The sequence below is a fragment of the Schistocerca cancellata genome, chromosome 3 (assembly GCF_023864275.1).
Source record: "Schistocerca cancellata isolate TAMUIC-IGC-003103 chromosome 3, iqSchCanc2.1, whole genome shotgun sequence".
Lineage (NCBI taxonomy): Eukaryota > Metazoa > Arthropoda > Insecta > Orthoptera > Acrididae > Schistocerca > Schistocerca cancellata.
The window spans coordinates 566,094,223-566,109,223 of NC_064628.1; the positions used below are offsets into that span (position 1 = coordinate 566,094,223).

General features: G+C 41.9%; 1 protein-coding gene across 1 annotated transcript in view; it reads left to right on the plus strand.

The window, feature by feature from the left end:
* Window positions 1-15,001, plus strand: part of LOC126176432 (ankyrin-3-like) — a 201,088-nt gene that overhangs the window by 179,590 nt on the left and 6,497 nt on the right. The gene's annotated exons all lie outside the window — the stretch shown is intronic.

Consider the following 15,001-nt stretch of genomic DNA (forward strand, 5'->3'; position numbering starts at 1 on the left):
CTCCAGTGCTACTTCAGACATTAATCGAGTCCATGCCACTTCGTGTTGCGGCACTTCTGCATACTCGAGAGAGCCGTACATGATATTAGATAGGTGTACCAGTTTCTTTTGCTCTTTAGTGTATGTACGCTACGTTAAGTAACGTATGCGGGATCCCAATAGTGAGTGGCGAACGCGTTTGATTTATTTGCAGCGTTCTCTCTTGATACATTCTGAAGTCACCCTTCCGGCAATCTATACTGAAGGCATACCGTTATATTTAATCTAGAATACCCATCCTTTCTAAATCTTTCCTACCTGAAGAGGGCCTTTAATGTCAGTGGTGTGTAATTACAGCGAGAGTACAGTAAAGCTGGTGTTATTAGTCTCCGCCTACGTAGCATACGACTTGTTAAATGTAGAGGTAAATGATTTTCCATCATGATTGCAATTTCCCAAAATACAAACGAATAAATCACTTATTTTGATTGTTTGCAACGAAAGTTTATGCCAGTGAAATAAAAAAAAAACTGTAAATTGACGTTCCACCACATCTCACGCAACTGTAAGATACCAATCACTTTGTACTACGAACTCGACTTTGTCTATGTGCAATCTACTACTTATAAACAGAACTTCATGATTGCCACGAAAGGCAGAAATACATTAGTGGGGATGGAAGCAAGAAGGAACACAGTGAACTAATTATTCCATGCCACACAATAATCATCCACTTGAGGATTCAGAAGGGAAGAAATTGAAAATTATGTATTAATAAGCAAAGTAAACTATAGATGTTGGCAGTGTGCAATTTTTTGCCTTTGTAGGTTATTCGCATTGCGATCTACTCAACGGATAGTAACTAGCCTGTTCATTGCTTTCCTGATGCTCCCCTCTTCTTTGTGCCCTAAAGGATAAGAAGAATACAGTCCAAGTTACTGATATTTACCTCGAATTGTTCCAACTACTTTTTCGTATGGTATGCTTGGCATTTGCAAAGTAACCACTATGTGTGCTCCAAAGAGGTATAGGATCGAGGCTGCCAGGATAACTACGAACTGTCTTCGAAATTGAATGTCTAAGTGAAAAATGCACTCGATTGCCTTGAATTTCCATGTCAGTTTACGGTGCCGTGTAAATAATAGCTGGAAGAAACCCTGATTTATCAATTGGCATAATTCACTCGAACAGCAGCAGAACAAAGTTATCAAATACAGAGTTCCGTTTCCAGTTGTTACACTGTAATCAGTAACCGAACCTTTGATAAACCATAGTCCTGCCCACAAATTCATAGCTCTATGTAGCAGTAGTTGAGCCCTTATTACACATTCGATTGTGAGCGATATACCGTGACATGAATTTATCTCTCGTCACGGTGTTAAATCAACAGAAATTGACGCAGAGTTCTGTCAGTGTCACTGGCCTCTCATCGTCGTCTTTTCTTTCTGAGTTTCTTACTGCCCAGTAAGCAAGGTAACTGTGTGTATTCCGCGTGTCGCAGCATCCAATTTTCCATTCTTCCATATTTACTGGTCGTATGCATTGTACCAAATGAGGATAAGAAAGCTGATTTTAAGAGAACAAATAACAACATTAATAGTAATATTAACAATGAACTGCTTTACAGAGGAAGGCTGAGGTTTAAAAAGGAACAGAAATAAAAGTCAGTCGATCGTTTAGATGGCACAATGAAAAGAGTTTCCTTCCATCCTGTTACTGAATTTCCTTATATCTATTTTCATTGGAAGATAGAAGCATGGAGCTATGGAACAAACGGGCTATATCTGCATCCGGTCTTGTGTCATACACAACTACAATATCAGGAATACCATAAAACATGGTGATGTATAATAGACTAATACAAGGATGCCTCGTATTAATAAGCCAAATTGTGGATTCACAAGAAAAAAATAATGTATGTCAATTGAAGCAGAAACAAAAGAGAAGAAATAAGCATCGGTCCTGTTGTGCACTTTCATACATTTTTCTCCTCCAGACATGCAACAGGAATGCAAATTAATAAGTTTGTTCATGCTGTTGTAACTTCTCCTATCTTGTTTCATAATGGGATGACAAACGAAACATAGATTCGTGCTACTGACGGTTGCTTCGAATCTCTTCAGAGTTTCTCTCTTTTTGTTGGTGATGTAACCTGGTATCCGCAGAGGTTTCCAGAAGACATATGACATGGTACGTTAACATTCCCAACTTACTTGTGGTAGTTAACAGCTCAGCTAAGGTAGTAGCGAAAAGATGTGATAAGATACAGCTTTACATCAAAATAGGTACTGTTCTTAAAAAGCAGCGGCCGCTTTAGAAGGTGAAGACTTTTCAGCTCTGCAGACAAGGCGTTGGTGCAGTAAACACTCTTTCATTGCCTTTGTTGTAGCCGAGGAAGGTAGGTCGCAACACTTTTGCATGAAACGAGCTTCTTGCAAGCAAAAAGATTACCTTACTCAGTCCGATATCCTATGTAGAAAAGATGCAGAATATTTCATCGAGATGGCAAGAGAAAGTCAACCGAATTTAGCAGGGTAAATCAGTCCCACAGCCATAAATCACTTTTATTACAGCAGAGTTGCCAAATAATCCCTACAACACTGCGAAGTCTTGACTACGCTAGTGGCAAGAAGTATGTGTCGTTGTAGCTGGACTCCTGCATAATAAGATTCGAAAATTCAAACTAGCACGGGACAACTTGCTCTGCTAAATTTTACATAATCTGTATTTTGGAATCACTGTAAGAAGCAACTTGCAGCTAAAACTATTTGACGCTATAAACAATAAATCATTTTGTGCATATCTCCATTAAGTTCGACTGTCGTGCAGTGTAACGCTTTACGAGATCAGTGAGGCAGGCAACGGCGAGAGAAGTTCGCAATTCATTTAGTACATCATCATGAGATGGGATGAAATTACGATTAGCCATAAACTTAATGCCATCTAACGTAGTGAGGTATTTTAACGATTACATCTTGATAGTAGTTCCCATATGAACATTTCGATATTTTTGTACTAACAACGCCCTTTGGTGCTGACAGCTAGTAAATTGGGAGGAAACAGTACCACGCTCAGTGTGATAAACCTGCTGATCTTATTACTATCTTGTTCATTTCGTCTTAAAGTGTACCGCAAATTGTGAATCTCGTGCACCAGATGCGGTTCACATGTACTGGAAAGGCTTCATGAGTGACCACACAGCAACTATTGTGTCGACGACCCTTTTCATTCTTTTAAGGTCTAAGACATAAACTAAAGGGCAATAAACTATAGAAGAATTAAATAAATGCAGAGGTATTTTTGTGATGTAGGCTGCAAAATACGTAATGACGGCATAAGTAAAACGTAAGAAAAATGGAAAATGGAAAAAGCCACAACAGGTTTTCTCATAAGGTAAAAATGCTAACATCTTTGGAAGCCTATTCTGAAAGTGTCTGTCAGCGTTCCTGAGTTACTGAATGGTGTAGATTGTTGTCAGTATCTATATACATTGCCCTAGCTACGCATTATTCATGATCTGAGTCACATAAATAGCAGTAGCTCTCGGTGGGGTGTTAGTTTTATACTGATTTAGACAGCTGGCAACAGCTTGTATCTGAAATTTGGAGAGCGCAGTGACTCGGCGTAGATGGTCTGCAGATGAAGAACAGGGAATAACAATACATGTGCTAATAGTAAACTGCAGGAGCGTCTATAGAAAGGTACCAGAACTGCTCTCATTAATAAACGGTCACAACGCCCATATAGTACTAGGGACATAAAGTTGGCTGAAACCAGACGTAAACAGTAATGAAGTCCTAAACTCAGATTGGAATGTATACTGCAGAGACAGGCTGGACAGTGAAGGGGGAGGCATGCTTATAGCAATAAGAAGTGCAATAGTATCGAAGGAAATTGAGGGAAATCCAAAATGTGAAATAATTTGGGTGAAGGTCACTGTTAAAGCAGGCATGGTAACTGGATGTCTCTATAGGCCCCCTGGCTCAGCCGCTGTTGTGGCTGAACACCTGAAGGATAATTTGTAAAATACTTCTAGTTGATTTCCCCACCATGTTATAGTTCTGGGTGGAGATATTAATTTGCCGGATATACACTGGGAGACTCAAACGTTCATAATGGGTGGCAGGGACAAAGAATCCAGTGAAATTTTTTTAAGTGCTTTATCTGAAAACTACCTAGAGCAGTTAAACAGAGAACCGGCTCGTGGAGATAACATATTAGACCTTCTGGTGACAAACAGCCCCGAACTATTTGAAACAGTTAACGCAGAACAGGGAATCAGCGATCATAAAGCGTTTACTCCATCGATGATTTCAGCCGTAAATAGAAATATCAAAAAAGGTAGGAAGATTTTCCTGTTTAGCAAAAGTGACAAAAAGCAGATTACAGATTACCTGACGGCTCAACACAAAAGTTTTGTCTCAAGTAGAGATAGTGTTGAGGATCAGTGGACAAAGTTCAAAACCATCGTACAATATGCGTTAGATGAGTATGCGCCAACCAAGATCGTAAGAGATGGAAAAGAGCCACCGTGGTACAACAACCGAGTTACGAAACTGCTGCGGAAGCAAAGGGAACTTCACAGCAAACATGAACATAGCCAAAGCCTTGCACACAAACAAAAATTCCGCGAAGCGAAATGTAGTGTGAGGAGGGCTATGCGAGAGGCGTTCAATGAATTCGAAAGTAAAGTTCTATGTACTGACTTGGCAGAAAATCATAAAAAATTTTGGTTTTATGTCAAAGCAGTAGGTGGATCAAAACAAAATGTCCAGACACTCTGTGAGCAAAATGGTACTGAAACAGAGGATGACAGACTAAAGGCCGAAATACTAAATGTCTCTTTCCAAAGCTGTTTCACAGAGGAAGACTGCACTGTAGTTCCTTCTCTAGATCGTCGCACAGATGACAAAATGGTAGATACCGAAATAGACGACGATAGAGAAACAATTAAAATCGCTCAAAAGTGGAAAGGCCGCTTGACCTGATGGGATACCAGTTCTATTTTACACAGAGTACGCGAAGGAACTTGCCCCCCTTCTTGCAGCGGTGTACCGTAGGTCTCTAGAAGAGCGTAGCGTTCCAAAGGATTGGAAAAGGGCACAGGTCATCCCCGTCTTCAAGAAGGGACGTCGAACAGATGTGCAGAACTATAGACCTATATCTCTAACGTCGATCAGTTGTAGAATTTTGAAACACGTATTATGATCGAGTATAATGACTTTTATGGAGACTATAAATCTCCTCTGTAGGAATCAGCATGGGTTTCGAAAAAGAGGGTCGTGTGAATCCCAGCTCGCGCTATTCGTCCACGAGACTCAGAGGGCCATAGACACGGGTTCACAAGTAGATGCCGTGTTTCTTGACTTCCGCAAGGCGGTCGATACAGTTCCCAACAGTCGTTTAATGAACAACGTAAGAGCATATGGACTATCAGACCAATTGTGTGATTGGATTGAAGAGTTCCTAGATAACAGAACGCAGCATGTCATTCTCAATGGAGAGAAGTCTTCCAAATTAAGAGTGATTTCAGGTGTGCCGCAGGGGAGTGTCATAGGACCTTTGCTATTCACAATATACATAAATGACCTTGTGGATGACATCGGAAGTTCACTGAGGCTTTTTGCAGATGATGCTGTGGTGTATCGAGAGGTTGTAACAATGTAAAATTGTACTGAAATGCAGGAGGATCTGCAGCGAATTGACGCATGGTGCAGGGAATGGCAACTGAATCTCAATGTAGACAAGTGTAATGTGCTGCGAATACACAGAAAGATAGATCCTTTATCATTTAGCTACAAAATAGCAGGTCAGCAACTGGAAGCAGTTAATGCCATAAATTATCTGGGAGTACGCATTAGGAGTGATTTAAAATGGAATGATCATATAAAGTTGATCGTCGGTAAAGCAGATGCCAGACTGAGATTCATTGGAAGAATCCAAAGGAAATGCAATCCGAAAACAAAGGAAGTAGGTTACAGTACGCTTGTTCGCCCACTGCTTGAATACTGCTCAGCAGTGTGGGATCCGTACCAGATAGGGTTGATAGAAGAGATAGAGAGGATCCAACAGAGAGCAGCGCGCTCCGTTACAGGATCATTTAGTAATCGCGAAAGCGTTACGGAGATGATAGATAAACTCCAGTGGAAGACTCTGCAGGAGAGAAGCTCAGTAGCTCGGTACGGGCTGTTGTTAAAGTTTCGAGAACATACCTTCACCGAAGAGTCAAGCATTATATTGCTCCCTCCTACGTATATCTCGCGAAGAGACCATGAGGATAAAATCAGAGAGACTAGAGCCCACACAGAAGCATACCGACAATCCTTCCTTCCACGAACAATACGAGACTGGAATAGAAGGGAGAACCGATAGAGGTACCTAGGGTACCCTCCGCCACACACCGTCTAGTGGCTTGCGGAGTATGGATGTAGATGTAGATGTAGATTAACTTCAGCTATGAAAACGCATTCTTGGGGCCGTTAGGGTAGTCAAGACTTTACAGCATGGTAGACATTGTTTGGAACTCTCCTGTCGCAACAGTGATCAGCTTGTGTGGGACTTATGTATCCAGCTAAATTCGCTTGACGTTTTCTTGTCGTCTCGAAGACATACTCTGAACAATTACCACTTCGCCTTGCGAGCTAACTATCTCAGCTACGATTATGGTAAGGAGAGGGGGTTTACTGGAAAGGCTTCCTGAGTGACCACTCAACAACTATTATCCGTTGACTACCCTTTTCATTATTTTAATGTCTAGACACAAACTAAAGCGTAATAAACTGTAGTCCATTTAAGGCAGAAGGAGTTTTGTGATGTAGCCTGCAAAATACCTGATGACGGCGTAAGTAAAACGTAATGTGAAGTGCTCGCTTTCTAAAATGGTAGATACTTTCGAAATCATTACAAATTTTACTGAAAAATCATCATCTTATCACATCCTTTTGCTACTCCTTTCACTGAGTGGCTAACATGACGAATATTTAACCTCTGTGACATGTCTCCTGACAACCTCGCATGAGTAGTCATAGTCATCTGCTTCAAGAATACCAAGTTACATCTCTAAAAAAAAAAAAACAAAAATAAAAAAAAAATAACACGAAAGTCTGTGAACAGATACAAGGCCACAGGAAGTGACACTCATCTGTGGTATGTTAATCATATTATTATGAAAAGTGAAAAAGTTAAAGAAGCATGAACAATCTTGTTAGTATGTACGACCTACCGTTGGTCTGTAGGTGAAGAACGTATGAAAGAGCACAACTGCACATATTTTTTTATTTCTTCTGTTTTGTTTCTGAATCCAGAGTTTGTTTTAATACTCTGTTCCATCGGTATGTTACATTCTTATCCATAAAATCTCCATGTTTAACGTCAACAGTACGTAGTATGTTACTGTTTCTTGACGTTTTGGACAAGGTCGTGTCGCACTTTGATTTTATTAAAATACTCTTTCGCCGTAATGAAGTAATGTGAACAGTAATTGCATTCATACGACATCGATACCATTAATTTAAGTTTTTGCCCTTCGGAAGGTAATACCATGCTCAACCTTCAATTAGTTTCGTTTTTCTTATTGTAAATTGTCTGCAATAATACCACCACATCAATGGTAGATTCCTAAACGAAGCAAAGTCATGTTAGTTCTGTGGCCAAGCTCAAGGGAAGTGGCTGGTTACTATCTCATTGGGCTACTGATGTGCGTAGTCTCACTTTCCTGTCTATATTTGGTACTGATGCACATGACTAGAGAATTTGAAAGAATGGAACACTGGATATTTCGCCCTGGAGCGTTCATACATACTATAAAATAGATATATGTATATATGTATGTTACACAGTCTATCTTAAATCGCTGGACAGGTTTCAACCAAACTTAGTATCGCGAAGCGCTGTTGGGGTAAGAACCGCCTACTGATCAAACGGGTGGTGGCAGAAAAGCAGCGCTGACCCCGATGTGCGAATAACCGTATTTTAGTAATTCAATATTTGAGGATGAGAGCACTTAGTGACTTACAACAGACTTTACGCATAATTCAGATCTTTACGAGGTATTTTCTCCCTCACTATTTCCATAAAATGATGAAAGGAAAAAATTTAATCTAATACTACATTTTCGCTGTTGATGCATTAAAACTGCCGCATGAAGTATGACGTTTTACTTTATGATTTCTTTAATGCTGACTGTCTGCACGACACATTTTGCAAACGGTATTCATAGATTCTACTGAATGTACCAGCCAAAACATATCAGTGTGCGACACATAGTTCAGGAGACATCACGTCAAATACTGAGATGCGTGAAAAGCAGCGGCATCACGTATGGCACTGTAATTTATTACTCCTTTACTGCTAACTCTATTCGCAACAAATTTCGCATACAGTATCGACATACGCTGCTAACTGTACTTAGAGAAACATATAGGATACATAGCTCAGCAGGTACGACTCATAAATTTTGAACTGCATGAATAATGAAACGGCTGGATGAGACACCGGGGAAGTATGTGTGATAACACGTGTGAAATCAGAAATACGCGAAATATATTTGACATGTGCGTACATGGGAAAAGCCAATGGTAAAAATGTCTCTAATGACAATCTGGAGGAGAAGGGGGCAGGAGAAGGTGGAACGATAGAGAGGAGGAAGGAGGAAATGGACACAGAGGGGGAAGAAAATACAGAAATGGGGAGGGTAAATGAACAGGACACAGAAGGGAAAGAGGAGGAGACGGACAGAGCGAGGGAGAGGAAGAGATAGGCAGAGGGAAAGGGGGGAAAATAGGAAAAAAAGAGGAGAGATTGACAGAGGATGGATAGAGGGGTCCGACAGCGAGAGGGGGAAGTAGATATAAACAGAACTAGGAGGAGGAGGAGTGGGACAAGGAAAAGAAGAGGAGGAGATAGAGTGGGTAAGAGCAGATCGACAGAGGGGATACGAGCTAGTGGACAGAGAGAGGCAGAAGTAGGAGATGGATTAATAGGCAATGGAAATGTGTACACGCCTGGGTAACGCCGGGTACTCAGCTGGTATACACAAAAATCTCTGCTGCTTGTTTTTAGGGCAATAATAAAAGCCCAACAACAAGGAATGACAAGTGGAGTCCTGTGACGTAGACAGCAATTTCTGTTAATGTAACGCCGTGATGCTAGATACTCGTGTCGCAGTATATTACTCAACAAAGGAGTATGTGGTATGGACTATACCCCTGCTGCAGATAGCTACGAATTTATGGCCTAGGCCATGGTTTACCACTGACTAAGCTAGTAACAGCGAATATTCTGTTCAAGAATCACAAGAGGTAGGGGTACACAAAGGCCGGGTGATTCGGGAAGATTTCAGTTGGATTAAATCATGGTCAGACAGAGATTCAGAAATCAGATACTGAATTGCAAGGCATACCGAGAAGCAGATACGGACTCAAATTACAATTTAGCAGTGATGAAGAGTAGGCTGAATTTAAGAGATCAGTTAGGACGATTCAACACGCAAAGAAGTGGAGTACGGAAGTACTACCGAATGAAGAAATACGTTTGAAGTTTTCTGAGACTATAGGTACAGCAGTAATAAATAGCTCAGTAGGCAGTACAGTTGGAGAGGAATGGCGTGTCTAAAAAGGGCAATCACAGAAGCTGGAAAGAAGAACATAGGTATAAAGAAGCCAACTACGAAGAAAACATAGGTATCAGAAGAAATACTGCTGTCGATCGATAACAGAAGGAAGTACAAAAATGTTCAGGGAAATTCAGGAATACAGAAACACAAGGCGCTGAGGAATGAAATAAATAGAAAGAGCGGAGGAAATGGCTGCATGATAAGTGTGAAGAAATCGAAAGCTAAATGATTCTCGGATGGACTGACTCAGCCAAATTAACCTTCTGTAAATTAAAAAGCAAGGGTGGTAACATCAAGAGTACAACGGGGATTCCACTGTTAAATGCAGAGGAGAGAGCGGTTGTGTGGAAAGAGTGCATTCAAGACCTCTATGAGGGAGAAGATATGTCCTTTGTGGTAGAAGAAGGAGTCAATTTAGAAGAGATAGGGGATCCAGTATTAGGATCAGAATTTAAGTGAGCCTTGGAGTACTTAAGATCAAATAAGGCAAAAGGGGTAAGTAACATTCAATTAGACTTTTTAAAATCATTGGGTGAAGTAGCAATAAAACGACTATTGAAGTTGCGGTGCAGAATTATGAGCCTGGCGACATACCACCTGGCTATCGGAGAAATATCATTCACGCAATTCCGAAGACTGCAAGAGCTGACAAGTGCGAGAGTTATCGCATAACCAGATTATCAGCTCATGCATCCAAGTTGCTAATAAGAATAATATACAGAAGACTGGAAAAGAAAATTGAGGATGTGTTAGATGACGGTCAGTTTGGCTTTAGGAAAGGTAAAGACACTAGAGAAGCAGTTTTGGTGTTGCAGTTAATAATAGAAGCAAGACTAAAGGAAAATCAAGACTCGTTCATAGAATTTGTAGACCCGGAAAAAGCGTTAGACAATGTGAAATGGTGCAAGATTTTCGAAATTCTGAGAAAAACAAAGGTAACCTGTACGGAGAGGCGGCAAGTGTACAGTATGTACAAGAGCCAGGAGGAAATACTAGGAGTGGACGATCAAGAACAAGGTGCCCATATTAAAACAGATGTAAGACAGGAATGTAGCCTTTCGCTTCTACTGTTCAACCCATACGTAGAAGAAGCAATGATGGAAAGAAAAGAAAGATTCAGGAGTGACATTGAAAATCAAGGTGAAAGGATATTGTCGGAGAATAAACTGAGTAACACCGTGGTGGAGTAGTTACGATACTAAACTTTTGCATGGAGGGTCTTGAGGTCAAAACTCACCTCGACTGCATGGTTTCAATTTCTATATTCGGTTCGAGTGCATTCTAGAAGTATCCACAAACGTCAAGAATCATTGTACTGGAATGTTCTGTAGCTGTATATATACTGTATGCGTTCCGACCGGAGGCAGTTCGCTCCGCGTTCTTGTATGTGCAAGTGCTGAATAAACCTTCGTTACGTGGAGTTAGTGTTCGTCATTCATCTAGTTACACCTTCTTCCACGTGACATTATTCTGGTGGAGACGCTGGGTATTGGAACTTGTGATAGCGCACATAATCGACTACACGGTGGCTCCCATCAGGCCGTGACAAAGCCAACGTTTATGTAGCGACAAGCCAGAGTACGAGCCATATTCAACAGATCGCAATCTATCGGAGACAGAAGAGGAGGAGGACGGTACGATGACAACAACGGTGTGCCACCACATGAGACATCCTTCCGGGTTCTCTGCTGGCGATGGACAAGATGCAAACAAGTGGCTGAAGGTATATGAGCGTATAGCCAAATTTAACAAATGGGATGACACCCTGTGTTTGGCTAATGTATTTTTTTACTTCGAGGGCAGTGCCAAGAATGGTATGAGACCAACGAGGAGACGTTCACAAGCTGGGAAGTATTCCAGGTGGAACTGCGCAAGTATTTCGGCATCACACAACGACAGAAGTGCAAGGCTGAAGATAAATTACAGTGCACGGCACAGCGTCCAGGAGAAACTACAGCATCCTACATTCAAGATGTCTTGCAGCTGTGTAAAATAGTGGATCCTAGAATGAAACAGGAAGGTAAGGTTGCATATCTCATTAAGGATGTTATGGAGGATATGAATGAAGCTCTACTTCTGAAGAAGGTGTCGATAGCAGACGACTTCATAAAATGGTCCCAATATATCGAGGCATTGAATCAAAAAAGAATTACACGGAAGTAGTTTTAACGGCTTCCAAACGTTTTATCAATGTCTGTGATGGAGGAAGAAACTGATTTCACAAGTGTTCTTCGTGAGATAGAGAGGAAGTTCAGAAGGCACTTGGATTGCATGGCGACCAAAAACCGAGACGCTCCTAGACGTCATAAGGGAGGAAGTGGAACAGACATTGAACCCAATCTCTCGGCCTTCATTTCCCTTCAGAACGGTGAAAAAGGCGAGACCCAGTCGGAATTACGTTCCTAGAATGCCGCATGAGGAATCTGTGTGGGAACCAAGGAAGACTGATGTCTGGAGGACCCAGGATAACCTACCAGTATGTTTCCACTGCGGACGACCGGGACTTGTAGTGCGCTATTGTCGAGAAAGGCGGCAGATATTTGATGACGCCCGCGCCACAAGACAGCAGACCGATCTTAGCCAACGCCAACTCCGGGACAATGAAGATGAACAAGAAGATGTGGGTGCAGGACGACGTCGGTCACCATCGCCGCTAGTTAGCCGCTGGAGAGGACGCTCCCCAACATGCCGATCAAGGTCTCCATCGCCGTTAAAAAGCTACAGCCGATCACCTAGCAGCCTCAACCTGGAAAACCAAACTGTGCGACCTTCCATGGAGGTGAGGCCGCCGAAGAGAAAACTCCTCCGCCGCCGATCCCTACAAAAATGATAGGAAACTACGTCGATATCCTCATGGATGGCCGACTAGCCCAAGCTCTTGTGGACTCTGGAGCATCACATTCAGTCATTTCGGAGACGTACCGTCACTAGTTGCAGAAAACCGTATTCGTCGACAGCAAAACATCTCTGCTGAAGGTGGCTAATGGGAAATATGTAAAACATACAGGAAGATGTACCATTAGTGTGGGTATAAGTGGCCTTACACAGCCCTTAGATTTCATCGCCTTACAAGAGTGTACTGATGACGTCATTCTCGGATGGGAGCTTTTAAAAGCTTCTCAGGCAATTATAGATTGTGGTCACTCGAATATTATGCTAGAAAAGATGAGATACTGTAGACAGGAGGATGCGCACCCGATTGTGTGGGGACTATGTGTGCTGTATGAAGTGATCATTCGTGAAGTCAGCGCTAGAGAGGTAACTGTCACGTGTATGGAATGTAAGAGAAGCATACCACTGAAGAATAACTTTGTCATCCCAGCCTCTGTTGTCTCATTTGAGAACGGATGCGGTGAATTGTGGATAGTTAACTGTCGCCGAGAACCACAGATCCTTTCAGGATCCATGTGCGTAGCGAACGCTGAGCCGTTAATTGAAGAACAGCTGAGCGTCATAGAAACCTCCCATGCCGAGTCTGTGGGTGAAGTTAGTGCTACCACTACGAGAAAAATATTCTAGCTCAACTATTACCAGATCTAACTAAGGAACAACAGAAGAAGCTACTTGCCATTCTTCAAGAGTTCTCTGAATGCTACAGTCTACAGGTGGAGGAAAATAAGACAAATCGGCGGATTAGCAGTGGAGACCATCAACCAATAAGCCAGAGAACATAACGTGTGTCAGCAATGGAACGTCGAATAATTTGCGACGAGGTAGAGAAAATGATGAAGAATGACGTCATTCAGCCTACACAGAGCTCATGGTTGTCATCAAGGGATCTCGTCAGGAAGATGGATGGCAGTTACCGCTTTTGTGTTAATTGCAGGAAACTTCATAATATAACTAAAAACGACGTCTACCCTCTACCACGAATTGACGATCCACTAGACTGTCTGAAGGGGACTAAGTATTTTTTAACCATCTACATGTACTTGTTATACTGGCAAATCGAAGTAGATGAGGCTGATCGTGACAAAACTGAATTCATCATCCCCGAGGGCCTGTATGAGTTTAAGGTAATGCCGTTTGACTTGTGTAATGCACCAACAACTTTTGAACGAATGATGATAATCTTCTACGTCACCTGGACAATGTGTCTTTGTTATTTAGATGATATAATAGTGTTCTGGGAGACATTTGATGAACACGTAAAAAAGCTGAGGGCCATTCTTAAGTGTCTCCAACAAGGCGAACTGAAATCTAATCCAAGAAAGTGTCTCTATGGAGCAAAAGAGATCAAAATACTTGGACACCTTGTGTCAAACGAAGGTGTGCGGCCGGACCCAGAAAAGGTGAGATCTATAACGGAATTTCCTATTCTTAAAAGTATTAACGATGCGAGAAGCTTCCTCATATTATGTCGTTTTATCAAAGACTTTTGTATCAAAGACAGGCCACTCCAAGAGTTGTTAATGGACGATGCCAAATTTATCTGGGGTGGTGCTCAACAAGATTCTTTCGATGTGCTGCGATAAGCTCTGACGACTGGGTCTGTACTTGGTCTGTATGATGAGAGAGCACCTACAGAACTATACACAGATGTCAGCAGTATGGAATCAGTGCTGTTTTGGTGCAAATTTCGGATGGAAAAGAGAAGGTTATAGCCTATGCTTCTAGGACACTTTCAAAAGCCGAGAGAAACTACTTAACTACAGAAAGAGAATGTCTTGCTGTGACCCGGGCCATGTACAAATTTCGACAGTATCTCTATGGAAGGCCATTCACAGTTGTTACAGACCATCATTCACTTTGTTGGTTGACAGCTCTTAAGGGTCCAACAGGACGACTCGCCAGGTGGGCACTACGTCTTCAAGAGTAAGACATTACCATAGTGTACAAAAGTGGAAGAAACACCAAGATGCCGACTGTCTCTCAAGAAACCCTGTGCCAGACCATCAAGACTTTGATGAAGATAGTGGCTGTCTCGCTGCACTCCAGGATCTCTACGCTGAAGACGGACGCCAAGATATCTCAAATTATGATTGCCTTAAATTGGTCAGAGAATTTGAAAGGACAATTTAAGGTAATGGATTACTTTGCAAGAAAAACTTTGATCCGTTTGGAAAGAGGTGGCTAGCAGTGATACTTAAACACATGCGCTTAGATGTTCTACAGAAATTCCATGACACACCTGAGGCCGGACTTTGAGGATTTATTAAGACATGCGATATGGTCTGCAAGAGACTTTTCTGGGCAGGTTTATTTAGTAGTGTCCGTCGCTATGTGTTGAACTGTCAAATGGTTCAAATGGCTCTGAGCACTATGGGACTTAACATCTATGGTCATCAGTCCCCTAGATCTTAGAAATACTTAACCCTAACTAACCTAAGGACCAACACCCAGTCATCACGAGGCAGAGAAAATCCCTGACCCCACCGGGAATCGAACCCGGGAACTGTTGAACTGTCG